At 38.2% G+C, this 19536-nt stretch overlaps 1 pseudogene; it reads left to right on the top strand.

Annotated features, from left to right (window-relative positions):
• The window catches only part of LOC149245130 (protein rough sheath 2-like), a 173381-nt pseudogene that overhangs the window by 40889 nt on the left and 112956 nt on the right, over positions 1-19536 (top strand).

Raw genomic sequence — 19536 nt, 5'->3', positions numbered from 1 at the left:
CTTCTATTTTTAGACATATGGGCAGTTTCTATTTTTAGACTGCCAGGCTAAAAATAGAACAGTCGAATATTATTGTCTCATAATAATATTTGGACTATAAACATTATCTTATCCTCTTGGAGCACTTTAATTTGAGCTACAGATGTGGCACATGCAACTGTCAAAAGGAAATACACTTTTCTTGTGGGTCAGTTGAGCTATTGCATGCAGGACTTCAATTAGAACTCATGTGGTTGAGTTTGGTGGAGTTGATTGTGGAGTTGATGGAGTTGTGTTCAGTTTGACTTGGTTGAACTAGTTGTATTTTAGTCTAACTAAAGAATACACCAGTGATGAGTTGTGTGAATTAATTATTAATTAATTCACTAATTATTAACTCATAAAGCAACTAAAGAATACATCTGTTAGCTCAGTGCATGTACAGTTCAATGGAGACAAGTGTTAGAGGTTGAGATTGCTATCAGTTGTGACTATAGTTGTGCATGAGATTTGCACACGCATGGATGGAGATTGCCCATGAGGCTTGCATAGTATAACCAAAGGAATTCGATTTCACAAAGTGATTGATTCCCTTGCAGGATTACGCAGTGGAGGCAGGCAAAGTAGTGGAGGAGATTTGAGCTGTGATTGATCAGACCTGAGCTAGTTTTGTGTGTAACAGGTGGAGATAGTACTGAGTACTTGTGAGGAGTATTGTACTAGGTATTGTTACATGTTCTCTATCATTATAATATATAGATAATGTGGGGTTTTCAACTGTATGCTTTCCCTATGCTTTCCCCGGGTTACATAATGTGTTAATGTGCGCATGCAATTGATGTTTCATTGTTTTTAATGCTGCCAAATTGATGATCAACGTAGAGGAGGTTATGTATTATGCATGTATTCCACAATAGTGTATAATCGGGATAATCTCTGTGAATAAGTGTCATATCATTCAAAATTTCTACACCACAAGAGGTAGTTAGTCCATGTCACGAAACACATGGGGAGAGTTAGTTTATCTAATCTGAAACACATTTTTCGTCATCATAATTTCCCTTTTCAAGTTGTCCACATTGTCTTTTGAGTCAAAAGGAGTATCTTTCATGCATGGAAAATTTTAGGGGCAAATGTTCGCCCTTTGGCGAAATTAAGGGGTTTTAAATTTTTAGTGGGCGAATATTTTGTATCATAGTACATTTTTACAAATCACCTCAAATAGCCCACCTTATTTTAAGGGAGAGGGTAAAAAAGGTAAATTTAGCCCTTGAAATTAGGAGTTACAACCTTCCATTTGCCCTAATTTTCAAGAATAGGTTTTATTTAAGTGAATCCTATGGGCCAAATACCATATTTATAAAAGAGGTATGGTAAATTAATAAAAATATAAATAAATGAAAGGTATGGTATATAAATAAAACATTTTTTTATATTTACTCCATAAGTCACCTTATATACATGGGTGTAAACAAATAAAAATATAAATAAAGTGGAGGTATGGTAAATAAATAAAACCTCTTTTTATACTTACTCAAAAGGTATGGTAATTAAATAAAAATACAGGTAAACTAGACGTATGGTAAATAAATAAAACCTCTTTTTATATTTAGTCCATAACCCTCTTTCTATTTATGAAGGCTCAAAAAAGAGGTTTTATTTAAGTGAATCCTATGGGCCAAATACCATATTTGTAAAAGAGGTATGGTAAATTAATAAAAATATAAATAAATGAGAGGTATGGTAAACAAATAAAAAAAAAATTGTATTTACTCCATAAGTCACCTTATATTTGTGAACACTCAAAAAATGCATTATATTTAGGTGAAACCTATGGGCAAAATACTATGGGCCAAATACCATGGGCTAGATTATTACTAATACCATGCAAAAAAACATTATTAACCCTAATATTAGTATTAATAAAAATAAAAATGGCACATGGTATTGACCCATGGAATGTAGCCTATTTAAATGGGGGAATTAAACCAGCATAGATCCATCTTTACTCTGGATCTACTAAGCCCCGAGAGGGATCAAATATTGTGATATGAAAACTAGCATAGAGTGAAAAAATATTAGATCCCTCTCAGGGCTTGGTGGATCAAGAGTAAAAATGGATGTTGTAATTTAATGTATGTTAAACATTTTAACTTGGTTAAAATAAAAAATAAAATAAAAATCAATTATTAATTTTATTAATTTTTATAAATTACTAATAGTAATTTTTAAGCTCCAGGTTTATGATAACCCATGTTAATACCATGGTATTCATGTGAACATATACTATTTAAAGGGGAAATTCTATCATCTTAGATCATCTTAATTCTAGGTCTACCAAGTGCTTAGAGGGATAAATAGATTTCATCCCCCTAAGAGTGGTAGATGTGGAGTTAAAGATAGATATAGGTTGGTTTTTATGATAATGAAGATATTAAATAGACTTAGGAAATTATATTGTAAAAACATTTTAAGGTGAATGGTTAAAGCTACATTTAGTCACTTCACAAAATTTAGTAAAAAATACCAATATCTCCATTAATATTGGTTTTTAACTTTTTCTTATTTAAAAAAAATAAAAATCAAAACAATGAAACCTTATCACTCTTTCCGCATCACCCTCACAGAAGATTTCTCACCATTTTTCAAACATTCTCAATATGATATCTTCATGAAAAATTTTAGGTACTGATGTTGGATTAGTTGTTTGAAAAATAAGTTGGTTTGTACAACCTTTCATCTTTTGTGTTATTCTTAGTTTGTCCTAATGATCTGTAGGGGTTGGAGCCATTGCACCATATTTTCCTAAAAGGTGGAGATTGTTCACCAAAAAGGAAATTAATCTACATGTTACAACACTATTAAAAACTACGAGACCTATGAGGGTAGTGAATATTGCTAATAAGCAATTTAGATTGGGAGAGACGTAATTAAATTTCATTATTTAATTGAAGATTTCCAATAAAAATAAAAATAAATCTACATTTATTTATTCATATATTTATTGGAAGGATTCTCACAATGGTCATTTCTTTCAATTAGATCCCCTTCAAGCCTTTGGGATACCTAATACTTTCTTATATAATATAGTTGGGGCTTGCTACTTCTTGGCGTGCTGGGGTAAACAAACTTGATGTGGTTTTTTTTTTATCTCGCAGTTGGAGTCTATGGAATAAGAAAGAAATTTGATAACTTGAAAAAAGTGGTAGCTTGACAAAAGTTGTATAGAAAAAATTAATCTCTCCTACCTTGACAGAACTCGTTGTCAATATCAACACCTACAAGAACTTTGTTGTGGAATATTATAAAAACTAATAGAAGGATACGAAAGAGTGTATTGTAAGAACCCTGACAAACACGACCACTGAAACTTGGAACATTGTTTTTAGGAAGAGAAAATTATGTTTCCTTTTTCCAAACATGTATATTTGTATATTACAGTTTAATGAATATGTTTTCTTATTATCATATATGGTTTCATACTTTAACAAAACATTCGCGAAGACTTCACAATGTTTTATTATTCAATAAAAGATTTGCCAAGATCTTACAAGATTTTATAATTCAGTGAAAGATTCTCCATCACTATACAAGATAATATAATTTGGTGAGAGATTTTTTAAAATTATATATACATATTATATTATTGATAAAATCACCTCCCATTTTTCCTATGTATCATGGGGATTAGCCCATTTATTATACATATAAATTTAGGGTGGTTCTTAAAATTTTCCCTGCTTTCATGTAAGGTCCTATAAAAAAAAACATGAAATAAAAGATACCTTAAAACAACAAAACAAGATCGAAAGAATAAATAAAACATAGAACTGAACCAAAAAGAAACATGCAACCCAAAAAGTAAGAAAACAAGAAAAATGCAGAGACTAGATGGAGAGCAAGTGCAGGATGAGTGGAAAGGAAACTAGAATGCAACTAGACATACTCTTGACCTAACTATCTAGAAGGTTAGAGCTAAGTGTAATGAAATTTCCAATGTAACGACTGTAACTACTCCCGACCTACAATCACAAAGATATAATCAATTAAAACCGATTTATAATAATGTGAAACAAAAAATATAAGAAACTTAAATAACTCTCACAAAATGTTGAAGGTATTTCCTGTCAGCAGAAATATGTGTCATAGAAACTACCTTTAACTAACTTGTAATCTTACCTTTTTTTATGAAAACCATAATCAAACAAACCTCGAAAGTTTCTTGTGAATGCAGCTTCATTCTTGTTGTCCTTCTTAACAAGCATGAAAAAATATTGAAGCTTGTTTTTGGCATAAGGGCTTGCTAAGTATGATGCTTCTAATTGATCATAGATTGGATCATGAAATTCAAAACCATTCTCTTGAAAACCATGAAATATTTAAGAACATAATTTTTAAATTAAAGGAATGGAATCAAGGTGATAATATTGTAAGGGAGAATGATTCTTATCATATTCAGGAGGATTGTCAAGATAGTGAGGACCTGACATAACCATCTTCGAGGGTTGAAGTGCCTAAAATACTTGGCAAATATCAGAATAGTAAGATGATGAACCATAAATATCAATTGATGGAAAACGACCATCATTAGATACATTAGTAGGAAAATGGTTGGTGAAGTGACCATTGTTAGGACTAGAATTATGTTTGGATTGACTAATTAAGGAAAAATATTCACAGTTAATAGGAAATAAAGATACATAAGCTTGAAGAGATTTTCAAATTATTTGAACAATATGATCATCTTCCTCATATGTTAAGTGTGACAAATCATTTCCTTGTAACTAGTTACAAACTGCATCAACATCATAATGATCAAAATAAATGAAAAGGAATTCCAGTATAGAAAACACATTAAACCAATAAAGATGCAAAGGATGGAAAAGAGGAACTTGATTCACAACATATATCAAGCATTCAATAAAAATTAAGAGGACATATGGTTCCATGAAGAAAACAATTAGCATTATAACATTCACAAGAAATATTAGGAGTTGATTATTTTCAAAAGAATCTAATAGGTATGCATCTTTTGGCCAATTCTATTCTTTGAAGGGATCACCTTCATAGCTCTGTTCATTTATGGAAAGTATACACTCCAAACCGAGTTTGAAGCAAGAGATTCACATGGAGATGAACTAACTAAAATAGAATCTTCAATTAGATTAGAAACCAATTCTTGAAAGCTAAAATAGCTACATCCAGGATACCAAATATCCTTCAACAAGGAATTTACATTTAGTGAAACAATGCAGAAAAAATAATTTTGCAAAAAGATCCATATATAACTTAGTTCGGTGATCTTACCATAGTCACGAGAACTTGACATATCCATCAAGTGAATTTGAAGTGCCTCGACTTCTCAACAAGTTGTGCATATTGAATTAGATCATGCATGGTTTCTGGACAACTACCACCAATAATTGTAACATGATCACTTATTTCCAAATGGAATCCATCTACATTATCAATTTGATCATATTTTATAACCTCAACAAACAAATTACCCTAGTCAAAATATTCTTCTAATTGAACACCAAAGAATGGATAGACTAGATCAATCTCATGAGTAACCAGAAAAAAATAAATAAATAAATAAATAATATATATATATATATATATATATATATATATATATATATATATATATATATATATATATATATATATATATATATATTTCTTCATGCAAGACTGGAAATGATAAGGAATGGAATGGATATTCAATGATTTCCTTACCTTATTCTTCATCATGGATAACCTCACTACCTTGTGTCAATTAAGAAGTCAACTCATTAGATGATGAACTTGATGAGCACACAACAAAAATAGTAGGGCTCAAGGGATAGTGAGCTGAAGAAGAACTTTCAATAAGAACATCTTCTTTAACCAAATTAAATTCTAGATCTGAAACTTTCAATTCAAAACCTTCTTGAGAAGTTGAAATATCAATAGATGCACTTGGGAATTCATTACCATGTACATCAATAGAATCATCATCGTCATAATGATGGTTTCCCAAGAATTTAAATGGATTAGGGAAATTGATTTCGTTTGATTGACTACTGACATTACTATATTTTATATCAGCCAAGAATGGAGAAACGTCATATTCACATGGAGGAATTTAAAAAATAGGAGAAATATTGAAAGAATATTCACCTTTTAGCTTCTCTATTTGTGGAATTGGACCGCCTTCCATCTTATCACTACTTGGATTTGGAATAGGTTGATTGAGCAAATCAAGGGGCAAGGGATCATAATAAAAAGATGATAGAGGATGACATGGATTCAAATCAGATTCAATACTAGAGTTATGTCATGATAATATCATCTTAATAGATCACGAGTTTGGTCTTCACCTTAGGTTCCATGGACTAGTCCAAATTATCATCAATCAGGTCAAGATCATGGGAAGTGGATGGTGGTTGAAAATATGGATTAGGAATTAGAGAGAGAGAGAGAGAGAGAGAGAGAGAGAGAGAGAGAGAGAGAGATAGGAACCCCTATTGGTACCGAAAAAGGTGATAGTAGGCTCCTCCTATGAAATTAGAGGTGTCTCATGATTTACAAAAGTTGGGAGAGCAGAATCATCAGGGAGTTTAGACTCATCATGTAAAGATATTTGAACCAAATTTTCAAACTTACATTCATGGAAATTCCAATTCATATCTTTTCAAGGAAACTCATAACCTAAGTGAAGGAATCGATTAGAAAAATATTCAATTGATCCCATTAGGGTATATTCTTAGTTGATTAATCCTTTTAAGAACATCTCAGTAATCATACCTATCAAAATCTTAATGAAGCTCATTAAGGAATTGATCTAATGAATGGATGGAAGTGGGTGGTAAGGTGTGACACCATTGATTAACATGACCTTCAAGGATGAGGGTGAATAGTACACAAACAACATCTTCCTCATTGATTTCATGATATTTACAAAAACCAAGAAAATCATATATGTATTTAGCTATGAGTGTACTTCCCTCACCATCAAATTTGAATTAATACAACTCATGAATTTGTTCATCAAAGAAGAAAATTTTACAAGGATATAGGTTATAAAAACACTTCGGGATTATTATTTGGGATATAATCATTAAATATAAGAGATCCAAAACAAACTCAATGGGCGCATCTTGTCATCTAGCCCTCCTTCTAGTGCCAAAATGTTGACGGTACTGGATACTGCCAACATACAGGGGTTATCCCCGATGTGAAGTCCCAATTAGACCTCACACTATTTGGAGTGGGATTCCCATCCAGAGTATCAACCCAACCACCATAACACAAAGGTTTGCTTTGGTTTCAATGAATAACATGAGATTATACACATAACCCTTGAACAAGCAAGTAAGTTAACATTATGTGGCACCAATTGCAATGTGTAAAAGGAAACCTTCACGAGAGAGAGACAAGAGTGAGTCTTTGGAAGGAAGTAATAGTAGTAACCTAAGAGAAACACACAAGAGCAAAGAAGGAGTCATTAATTATCTATCAAAATAGTTCACATAGACACAATGATCATTAAACAAAATACAACACACATTCAACATGATAAGTACAAAATCCAGTGTAGTTCAATTTCCTTAGTACGTATGAACAAAACATATACCACAAACATCAAAAGAATAGTCTTATCATATTCACGATATATGAATGATGATGTTTTGGCTCATCAAGCTTCAATTATTAGGTGAAATATCCAATTACACAGTTACAATGGTAAGGCACTAGTTCCAATAGTGGAACATTAAGTCACATCTTGCTTCTCCAAAGAATAGTATTCTCTCCTATGACATGTTAGAGAAGCCAATTCTAGCTCTCAAAAGCCTAAGCCCCCAAAATCCCCTTACTTGAGTTATGAGGTTGATTTTATAACAAGAGGAATGACCTTTCATATCTTCATGACCCTTGGACTTATAATATGTCCTTTGGACTTCCAAACAACTTTTGAAATTCTAAATGAATTTTGGATTTCTCTAAATGACCTTTGGACTTCTCCTAAAGACTCTTTTGTCCATATATGACTAAGTGACTTTTCATTTTCCATATATGTATTGGATTTCCACACATTACATTTTGTCATTTTCCTTAGAAATACATCATTACATTCCACATGATAATGTGGCAAGAGACATGGACACATATGACATAGTGATGATACTTGTACAAGTCACAACTTGCAAAATGATGTCATGGACTTCATTATGAGGTGGAAATGCTAAGCTATTCTCCTTGCTTCTATGTATTTAATATTAATGGCAGATCTAATAAGTACTTCATCTTCATGGAAGGTATGTTTTATTCTCCATCTTCATCCTCCAATGGGTCTTGAGTCAATATTGGAATCCTATGAGTCATCATGCAATGTCTTCTTTCTATCCTAGTTTAGGATTTTATTCATGTTTTCATGAGGGTTCTCCTGTGTGCTTCTTCCTTGCAAGTGCTTATTTATGCTCTCTAATTTCCATCTTCTTTGATAATTACCTTGTCATTCTAGGAAGGTACTCCTTCCAATTAAAATCATCCATGACAAAGCAAAATTAGTCTTAAAATCATCTATTCTAACACTACCTAGTTTGGGGAATGGATTTCTTATAATATGCCCATGGAAGGGTTGAAAGGAGGAGGTTTGATTAAGAGGGCACAACCAAAATAAATAGTGGCTTAGAAAGGCTCCACTATTCATTTTTACTATGACATGCACTATGAATAGGATCTCTCCTTGGCCCAATGCAGTGGGGAAACTAAAGGGACAAGGTGGTGAGCTTGTTGCTTAAGATTGTGCCATGTTTTAAGAAGGAAAGAGAGGAAGACTTGGAAACCATAGTTTGACTATTCAACGGCTCATTGTCTCTTGATACTGCACCATGCACTAAGAGATACTTTCCAATGATGATTCTTGAGCACAAAGCACATTTGGAAGAGGGAAGGGGACTCAAGGATGCTTCATTGTGTGCCATACGCTGGGAGGAAGAGGAAGCTCAAGGGCCATCATAGTTTGACCTATCAAGGGGTCATTGTTGATTAAGAATGCACTTTTCCTTCTAGGTGAGTGCAATTTTACTCAACATTGGGTTCTTGTCCATTTGCAATGTGCTTTTCACTGAGGGAAGCCATAGGAAGGAATCCACCTTGTTTAGGAGGGTTTTCACTGGATTTTTAGGATAGGAGGTTCAATGTAATGCATAGTTTAACTCTAAAAGTGAATGTTAGGAGTCCATGTGTCACACGGAAAGAGTCATTAGTGCGGACACAACCGACCTCCCTAGAAGCCTAAGACTTTCTAGTGACAAGCAAGACAAATAAGAGCAATCCTTCCCTAAATATGCTTTTACAATATGAGAAATCAAGTGTTTAGATCCTACATGTAATCCAACACTGTTGTAGTAGTCCAGCCTCGTTGATCCGGATGAGCTCCTCCTTCTCTTCGAAACCTGCATTCACTAAAAATCAAATGATTAAATAGCACCTGAATATCACATAAAATAAAACATATTTAACATATAGACCAAGGAGTATATGAAACAACTCATAAATAACAAATTGTTGAGAAGAATGGACTAATTTGTATTAAAAGGTAACAAAAGGAACCATTACAACCTGAGCCTTGGTGTTGTGTAAGCTCCTCCCAGGGTCCACAAGAGTTCTCCTTTACTCTGATCAGCTCACCCACTTCCAAATGAAACAAGCAAAGATGGTAATCTCTCCTCACAAGCTTCTACAAGGAAGTCCTAATTCCAGCAGCATCTACCCTTAGGAATGTTCAGCTTTCAACCTCCCCTCCTTTTGGCCCAATGTCTATATTTATAGTGCTCTAGAGGAAGTTATTCAGGTCCACCATCAATGGGATAAGCCCCTCTTTGGATGGGATAGCTCCCCTCTTGATGGGATAAGTTCCTCTTTGGTAGGGATACATGAACCATCTGGAGGCGCTTCATACACGTCAAACAAGCTTCTAGAAGACTCTAGAAATGACCACAAGTAACTTTTTTGGAGTGAAACTTGCGCCTTTTGACCTTTACAGGAGTACGCACCCATTACTTTACATACAGAGCGTACAAGTACGCAGGTATTGTGAACTTGGGTTGCGTACACGCAGGTAAGGCTAAGAGAAACTGCGTACCAGAGATATTTGACTTTAAATGACTTTTCTCTCTTTCTTGGAGTTTGACATGAAGAGAAAAGGCATGAGACTTGCCAAGGAGGATAGTATGACAGTGGATGGAGCCATACTAACTGCAAATAGTCATGGTGACATTTTTTTAGTGTAACAGATTGCCCCCTAAAGTGCGAAGCCTGTAGTATATTAGGGTTTTATATGATCTAGGAAGGGTGAAGTACTTTATCATTTCAAGGAGTATCTTGCGGAGAGCCCGGTCAGAACCTGCAAATATTCAACAAAAAATACATATATAAGATGATATCATCGTTGAGGTAGGCATTCCCATACTCAGATTGAAAACTTTAACTAACAATCTAACTACTGCTCTGATACAAGAATGATTTCGTAGTACATCGCAATCATAGACTTTTGTAGACACAGTATGGACGCAGCCATTTGTTTATGATTAGTCTACTATATAATGAATACAAAACTCCTCGCAGCCTGGATGGTGGAAACTAGATCCAGGGTCTTCATTTCTACTTCCCGAATTGGTACGATTCTATCCATGCGAATAAATGAGTTGATGTCGAGCATGGTAGAAACCACTTGATTACCGATCAATGATGTAAACCGTTAACAAGTGTGAGAGAAACCACCAGTGATGTCAATGGTCCTCAAAGTACCCAGTACAATCCATGAAATGTGAATGAATGAGTTGATGTCGAACACGTCACGGAACCCTTTGATCGAAAGTCAATGATGTAAATTGTCGTCAAAGGCGAGAAGCCTGCCATTGATGCATGCAGACTTCAAGGTACTGACGATTTCTAAGTCATCTTTCCAGATAATGTGATGATGTCGATAGAAAGCGACCCGTTGCAAGCAAGCCCACAACACGAAATCATTGTTCAAGTTGAAGAAATGTTGCTGTAAGGACTGACTCAAGGATGGTCAAATGGATGACAAGTATTTTGCATATGAATGGTTTATTTGCAGAGACCTCTTGAACACATAACGACATGACAGATGGCTTGGTGACGATTGACCCAAAGTTAATACCCGGAAACGGTTGAAGACTTTCAAAGTGGTTTGATCAACTTTAAGGCAAAGGATTTCCCAACCCAAGTGAATGAAAAGTGTCGTGTTCAAGAGCGGTGATAAGGTTCTTCTGTAACAAAGGATAACAAATAGGTTCATTCTTCTCTCTTTTCCCCCACCATTTCTGGCAAGTACCTCTTTATTTTTTACAAGCTTGAGGAGGATAACATATGCTTGATTAAAAGCTCATCCTTCGAATGAGTCCAACTTAGTTTAGATTTGGACCCTAAGAAGGAGTGGATCGTTCCTGTTTGTAATTGAACAGGTCCTTTACTGTGAAATTTTAACGAGTCCAGTATAGGAGAAACTCGGCATTTTTCAATTTTAGAGAGTCTGAAAAAACTAAAGGAGACTCCAAGGTGAACTTTTTCGTAAGTTTGTGTCTCCCAAGCCCGAAAAAGTATAAAATAATACCTGAGAGAACATTTTCGGGATATTATATCCATTTAAGCATAATACCTCTTTAGGTAAAGTCCATTTCTGGGCTTACCCAAAGAGTCCCCATCAAAATCTACCAGCTCATAGGCCCCTTTTGCTAGCTTTCGCTTGACAATGTAGGGCCCATGCCACATGGGAACGAATTTTCCAGCACCTAATTTATCGTTAGCTTGATCATATAATAGCACTAGGTCTCCTTCCGAAAAATTACGAGGGGTCACGTTACGATCATACTGAGCTTTCATCCTTTTTGCGTGAGTCTCGATTTCCAAAGCAGCATCACGTCGAGTCTCATCTAATTTAGCTAAGTATAACAAACGCTTCTCCTCTTCGGAAGTAGCTGGGAGTAATTCGATAGCCATTTGAAGTGATGGGATTTCGCATTCAATGGGCAACACTGCTTCCAAACCATAAACTAGTTGGAAAGGAGTGAACCCCGTTGATGTTTTTACTAAGGTTCGGTACGCCCAAAGCGCTGAAAATAACATGTTGTGCCAATTCGACCGATGAATACCAATGATTCGTCGGATCATGATAACTAGAACTTTGTTGATAGATTCAACCAAACCGTTTGCTTGAGGATAATAAGGAGTAGAACTATCATGACGTAAACCAAGCTGGCTTGTAAGTTCGGTCATCATAATGTTTCGAAAATGGCGTCCATGGTCAGTGATTATCGCTTGTGGGACACCAAACCTAGCAATAATATGATTGAATACGAAAATCGCAGCTGTCTTGCCATCTGCCTCGAATGTAGGCATCGCCTCGGCCCACTTAGTAAAATAATCAACCGCAAGGATGATATACGCATGCCCCCGGCCGAGTGAGGGTTACATGTAATAAAATCGATACCCCATTTAGCAAAAGGACCAACGACAATTATAATGTGGAGAGGAGCAGGTGGTGCGCGCATCTTGCGATCAAACACTTGACAGTTGTGGCATTTTCGGACTGCAATGATACAATCTTTAAACATGGACGTCCAGAAATAGCCAGCACGCAACACCTTCTGAGCTGTGGCATACCCAGACATATGACCGCCACATGCTCCAGAATGACAGTCATTCAGAACCCTTTCTGCCTCTTCATGATTTAAGCAACGACGAAAAACCAAGTCCGCCCCACAACGATAAAGAGTATCTCCAATAATTTTGTACTGTTGGGACTGGAATCGAATTTTCCGACGTTCCGACTTTGAAGCTTCAGGCTGAAAGGATTAGGTTTGGAGATAGACGATTATATCCCCATACCATGGATCTAAAGTGCTGATAAGAAACAGAGATTCGTCCGCAATGGGTTCCTCTGCCACAGTTTCCGTGTCAGCACGCGGGAAGTCACACATCAATTCCGCAAAAACTAAGGATTTCTTAGACTTGGACTTCTCGAACTCCAAATCGAACTCCTGCAGGATAACGATCCATTTGGAGTACTTGCCCCATAGCAATTGTTTAGTCAAAATATAGATCATAGGGTTGCAATCCGAAATCACTGTAGTTTTACAGAGAAGAATGTAATGACGAAAACGCTGGACAGCCTGAACAGCTGCCAGGGCCAATTTCTCCACATGCGAATATTTTAGCTCAGTGGGATTTAATGTCCTACTAAGATAATATATCACATGTTCCATTCCGAATTCGTCTTCCTGAACTAAGACCATTCCAATGGTGGAGTGGGAGGCGACGAGATACAAAAAGTAGTCCCGGTTGTAGTTGGGAGGATGCAGCAACGGTGCATGGGTCAACGCGTGCTTAAGTGCATCAAAAGACTTCTGAGCTATCTCATCCCAAGAGAATTGTGCATTTTGTTTCAACAACCGGGTGAAACCCTTTGTAACCTCGGCGTAGTTAGGAATGAATCGACGTAAAAAGTTTGCTTTCCCTTGCAAACTTTGGTGTTGGCGCAAACGCGAAGGAGGAGGCAATTTGATGATAGCTTCGACCTTCGAGGGATCGACGCGGATACCGGCTTTTGAAACGACAAATCCTAGCAATCGTCCCACTTCTATGCAGAAGACACATTTGTGTGGGTTCAACCGAATTCGATAATGCCGACACCTCATAAGAATAGCGCGTAAGTGGACAAGGTGATCAGCTCGATGTAAAGAATGAGCAGGCAAATCATCGAGATACGGTTGCACAATGTTCTTGATGTCATGAAACGCGTAAGACATTGCCTGTTGGAAAGTGGCTCCGGCATTCTTAAGTCCAAAAGGTAATTTGCAGTAAGCAAATGTCCCCCAGGGACAAATGAAAGCCATTTTTGGTTGATCGGCAGGTAGAATATTGATTTGGTTGTAACCGGAAAAACCATCCATAAAGGAAAATATTTCACTGCCGGCACAATCATCAATTATTTGATCGATATAGGGCGTGGGATAGTTGTCTTTTGGACAAGCACGATTTATATCCCTATAGTCGATACATATTCTTATTTTTCCTTGTTTCTTGTTAACTGGAACAATATTCGATACCCAATCCGTTAACGGGATCGGATAAATGAAACCTGCTTTCAACAGCTTCTCGACTTCTGCTTTAATCGCAGCCGCTTTCCTAGGGTGTATCTGACGCAGACGTTGCCGAACGGGTTTAGCGTCCGGGTAGGTCTTGATTTCATGAACAACAATGGAGGGATCAATTCCTGGCATTTCTTCATAGGACCAGGCAAACACGTCGCGGAATTCTTGAAATAGGACCTTGTATGTTTGAATTTCGTCATCTATACACGAGGCACCTATATGAATGTTTTCAATAACTCCGGTTTTAACTGAGATGTCAATGGCAATAGTTTGGGAAATGTTTCCCAAATTCAACTCTGAATCAGGATGTTTCATGGGATTCTGAGCGTCCTTGACATATTCAGCTGTAAAAATTGATGAAAAATCATTTTCAAAGTCATCACCCTCAGGTAAAAACGAAGATCTATGATGAAGATCTTCCCATGGTAAATCGTCTACACTTAGGATTTCGCGAAGTTGTTCGTTAGATGACACAACTTCAGGAAATGTTATCCATTCTGAGGTCGATGTGAAAAATGATTCCTCACGGACCACATTCATTTGGTCAGATTGGGTTGAACTTGAGTCGGAAAAAGACTGCACGGCCTCATAAGAAATTTCATATGGACTCAAAGGCATTGCATTACCGAATGAGTCTATCTCAGATTCAGATGGGACAATCCAAGGATCATCATAAATAATAGTGTCTGAAGTAATCATATGAATTGTTGTGAATGAAGGATCTGCGTTGATTGGAGGAAAAGGAAAAGTTCTCAGTAAACTGGAATCTTTAACTAATCCTACACCAACATCCTTGTAAGGGATAGTCGTTTTACCGACATGCTGGATACTCTTTGAAGAGGCTGGGTCGGATGAAAAGTAAGCCAGCTGGTCTATCGTTACGATCATACCATTGTGTGGAAACTTTATAACTCTGAAGACCGATGACACGACCGCTGTCATAGCGTAAGACCAACTGTGACCCAAAAGAAGGTTGTAGTCTAGAGGGGCATCAACCGCTTCCACATCCAGACTAACGGTTTTTCCTTCAACCCCTATAGGAAAATCCTGTAGAATGCCAAACGGATGGAACCCACGACCATCAAAGGCCTTAAGAATCGTTGGGGATTGGTTCAGTGAAGGAGAACCAAGCGATCTCCAACACTAAATAGACATAATACACGTAGAAGCTCGTTCATCAATTACAGTCCGATGAATAGGCCTGTTTTTGACTATCACTGGAATCTGGAAAGCCATCTCATGAGGGAGATGCGGTGTACTATTTTCTAGATCAAAGATTATCAGGTTCGGGTCCTGAACATCAACAACTCCTATAGCCGACAAAAGTAATTTTCTCTGTGCTGGGCATGATTGCAGCACTTCTAAAGCCGACATTGCTGAGGGTGAAACAACTAAATCCTCAACAATGTTGTAATTCTGGGCCGCTCTCGCATGTGGATTGAAAGCAGACCTTCGAAGTACACCCTTGGCGGGCGGTTTTATTACTAAGTCCGGGTTAGGTTTCTCGATTTGTAGTGGATCGGAATCGGGAGCTGAGGTTGATGGATTTGAACGAGAAGATTCTGCTTCTTTCGATCCATCAACAGGACTTTTACTACCATAATCTTGTGATCGAGTCGCAATCCGTACATGAGACATCATCAACATGGGTTCTTCACTGGCACTCGAGGAAGAACCTATCATCTTACTCTCCTGCTTTGGAAATGGATCTTTCAAAATGGCAGGAGTTGGGGAACCTTTAACGATTTTCACAACCTCCGCTCGATGAGGGAAATCTCTTGTGAAATGATCTTCTTCACAAATTAAACAAGGATAGCGATGTTTGCGCTTTTCGTCGTTAGATTCTGACTTCTCTTTTTTCTCCTTTGGAGCCTTATCTGCTTTATCCTTCTTCTTGCCTTTCTTCTTACCACCGTTTTTTGATTTAGCCATAGATGACTCTACAGCGTGAATGTCGGCGGTAATTTCAGGAGAAGAGTCTCCTATCGGGGAGTCAAGTAAGGTTATTATTGGAGAAGAATTCTTTGAGGATTTCTTCTTACTTTTAGTATTCACCGTACCAATCATGCCATCGGCAGCATGAGACCCCGAAGGAGCAGCAACGATTTGATTCGACTTAGGAAGATCTGGGATCTTCTCATGCAACGTACTCGATTGAGTGTAAACTAAGTCAAGGTACTGGGCTTAAGCAATGACTTGCTCCTCAGTAACTACTCCGGCCTTAGCTACATCTTCAGTAATCTTCGGTAATAATGATTTTACAAACCATTCAGCTAAGATTTGGTCCGGGATAAAAACTTTCACTAATCGTCGTCGACGTCTCCATTCATGAATATGATCGGAAATATAAGTGGAGGTCGACTGTTTTAATGAAGTTAATAGCTCCGTGCCGTTATCGTATCTGACCGGCAACTGAAAATGAGTTAGGAACGAGGTAGATAACTGGCTGAAATTGTAAAAAGAGGCCCGTGGTAACTCAATGTACCACTTGGCCGCGAGACCAATGAGCGTACGCTGGAAAAGACGTAAGCGGATCGAATCATCCGAGATGGAATTTGAAGCACACCAGAGGTGGTAAGTCATCACGTGATTGGACGGATCCTCTCTAGACTTACCTTCGAACTTGGGTATATCACTGGGCAACTTATTTGGCATTGGCGGCCAGAATGGAAGATATTGTATTGGATCGTTCGTTAGGCGCGTCAAGTCTGGTAAATCCAAAGTTGCGATAAACAGTAATTTCCGGTTAGGATCTCTAAAACTCTGGGTCACAATACCAGTTCCAGGAGGAGGATATCCAGGATAACTAGGAATAGGAATCGCGTTCGGGATATTATATCCTCCTGGAAAACCAGGATTAACCGGACCGTACTGGGGTTGCTGAGGTTGTTGATAAGTGTACCCAGGATACAGTTGATACTGGTAAACTGGTTGTTGGACAACAGGACCGAATTGGTACTGTCCCTGGTACTGTTGATAAGTAAATTGAGGTTGACTTGTTACAACAGTACTTAAACCAGGCTGCCATACAGGCATTTGGACCGTGGTTTGAATCGTAGATCCAGACAACGGTAAAGATGTCTGAGGAGTGGTTACAGAGACAGTAGAAACCGGAGCTGTCGATACTCCAGAAGTAAGTGCGGTAGATGTTGCGGTAGTTGCAGTAGTCGTTTGAGATGGAGTACTAGGTGCAATTGGTAGCTGAGTAACTACCGAAGTTACAGAAGTTTGAACATTTGACTGGACAGGTTGCGGTTGCTGGGGTGAACCAGAAACTACGGGTTGTCCAGTTTGAGGTAACAACTGTATACTTGGCTGCAACACCTATTGACCTTGTGATGGATCCCACACTATCATTCCGGGGTATTGACCCATAACAGGTTGAGGATACTGAGATCCATAACCGGATTGAGGATAGGATTGATAACTGAAAGGCACAGTTCCCATACCTTGAACATATGACTGACCTTGAGGTGGTTGATAACCTTGACTCGAGTATTGACCTTGAGGTTGATAACCTTGGGGTAAATACTGATACTGGGGTTGACCTTGACCTTGAGGTTGATACCCTTGAGGTTGATACCCTTGAGGTAAATATTGATACTGAGGTTGACCCTGGGGTACATATTGAGGCTGGGGTTGACCTTGAGGCATGTATTGTACTATGGGTACATACTGGCCTTGAGGTTGCCCCCCAAACACGATTTGCGTACCTTGAGGTTGCCCCCCAGGCGTTAATTGAGGCTGCCCCCCAGGCGGTAATTGGCCACCTTGAGGTTGAGAAACGAGAACTGAACCTGACATCATATAAATGTCCCCTACACCCAACGGTTTATTACCATTGTTTCCAGCTAATAACCCATGATCAATGGGTTGAGGAGATGCCCCCGCAAAGGTACCAAAAAGTGATTGATACCCGGCGGGAACAGAAGGACCGCCGTGTAAGAAAGATTCAGGAGATTGAGTGAACACGGACGACTGACCAGACATATTTACAGGAGTATAAATACCTCCAGGTGGAAAAGGAGTACGAGGTGGAGAAAAACCTATCCCTGAGTTGTCTAAATAATTAGTTAATGAAAGGTACCAAGTAGTACTTCTAGGAGGACTGTAAAAGATAGATTCACGCTCCCTTAGATCAATAGTAGGTTGATCTTCAAGGATAGATACGCCTAATTCTTCCTCTGGAGCAAGTTCTTCAATAGCTACCAAACCAGAAGGAAGATTTTCGGTGATGACTCTTTCTACCCTAGGTGAATCTGGTGCACTAGAAGTTGGAGTAACAGGTTCAGATACTTCAGGTTCTTCGCCTATATCACTAGTAGATGAAAAACTACCAGCAAGCTCAGAAACTGCAACAGCTTCAGGATTATAACCTGTTTCTAAACCTTGGTAATCTGGATGGACTACCAATGACGATTCTCCTTCTTCAGGTGAACCTACTTTACTGCCACTAGGAGTTACAAGGACCTTTAAACCTTCGCAGTGACTTGGGACGTCTTGAGGAGGTTCACCCCGAAGTCTACGAGATTTCCTCAACAATTCGGCCACAGAAACAACCTCAGGAGACTTGCCCCGAAGTCGATGGGACTGTCTCGGTAATTCCGCCACAGTTAAAAACTTTTAACTACTGCACACGCAAACAAAGTAAAATCTCAAAGCAAACCACCTAAAGTCTCTAAGAACCAAACAAATTTGAATCACACGCCTAAAGAATCTAGGGCGTCAAACCAAGCACAAACAGTAGCCTTCCGGACCAAAAACGCTAGTTGGAGATGAAACCCAACATCGCTGGATTCAGTACAGAAGTGGCGGGTGGAACAGTTACCCCAACAACCTGCTTAATGAATAGACCGGCACAAGTTCCTCCACTTTAACCGTCTCGAGTGAAGTGAACCCCCCGGAAAATCCAAGTGAGTCTAGCCGACGTCTGCTCCAGGTACAGTGGGATCTTCCCTCCACCATCACCTCGGTAGAATCCTAAAGATAATGGTCACTAAGGTTACCAATAGCAACAAATGCACCTGGGGGAACAGTCTACACTCCGACAGCACGCAAGGGCAGAGTATCAAGCTCAATCCCCTTGCCGGCTCCTTGACAATAATCCAAGGTTTACCGACAAGTGACCCCTGGCTCCTCGACAATGGTTAATCCGAGGTTTACCATTTGTAATACGTGCGTGTCTGGCGTCGTTCCCAACGAGGGAGGATTGATCCCCTCACTGCTTCGGACACGAGCTCGTGCTTCTCCTTTAAGAGGAGCTTTCCCAGAGTACAAATGAAACAATTGGATTTGTTCTATCACAAGATAAGCTACTTGTTTGGTTTTGTTGTCTTGGAGAGTTAATTACTCTCCTACTCCAAGACACTAGCCTGATCTAAATTGGTGTTTC

This window comes from Pinus tabuliformis, chromosome 7, assembly GCF_031772625.1.
Source record: "Pinus tabuliformis cultivar Carrire ecotype Pingquan chromosome 7, CPIR1, whole genome shotgun sequence".
Taxonomy (NCBI): domain Eukaryota; kingdom Viridiplantae; phylum Streptophyta; class Pinopsida; order Pinales; family Pinaceae; genus Pinus; species Pinus tabuliformis.
The sequence above is the reverse complement of the archived record's forward strand: the minus strand, read 5'-3'. Positions and strand labels throughout refer to the sequence as shown.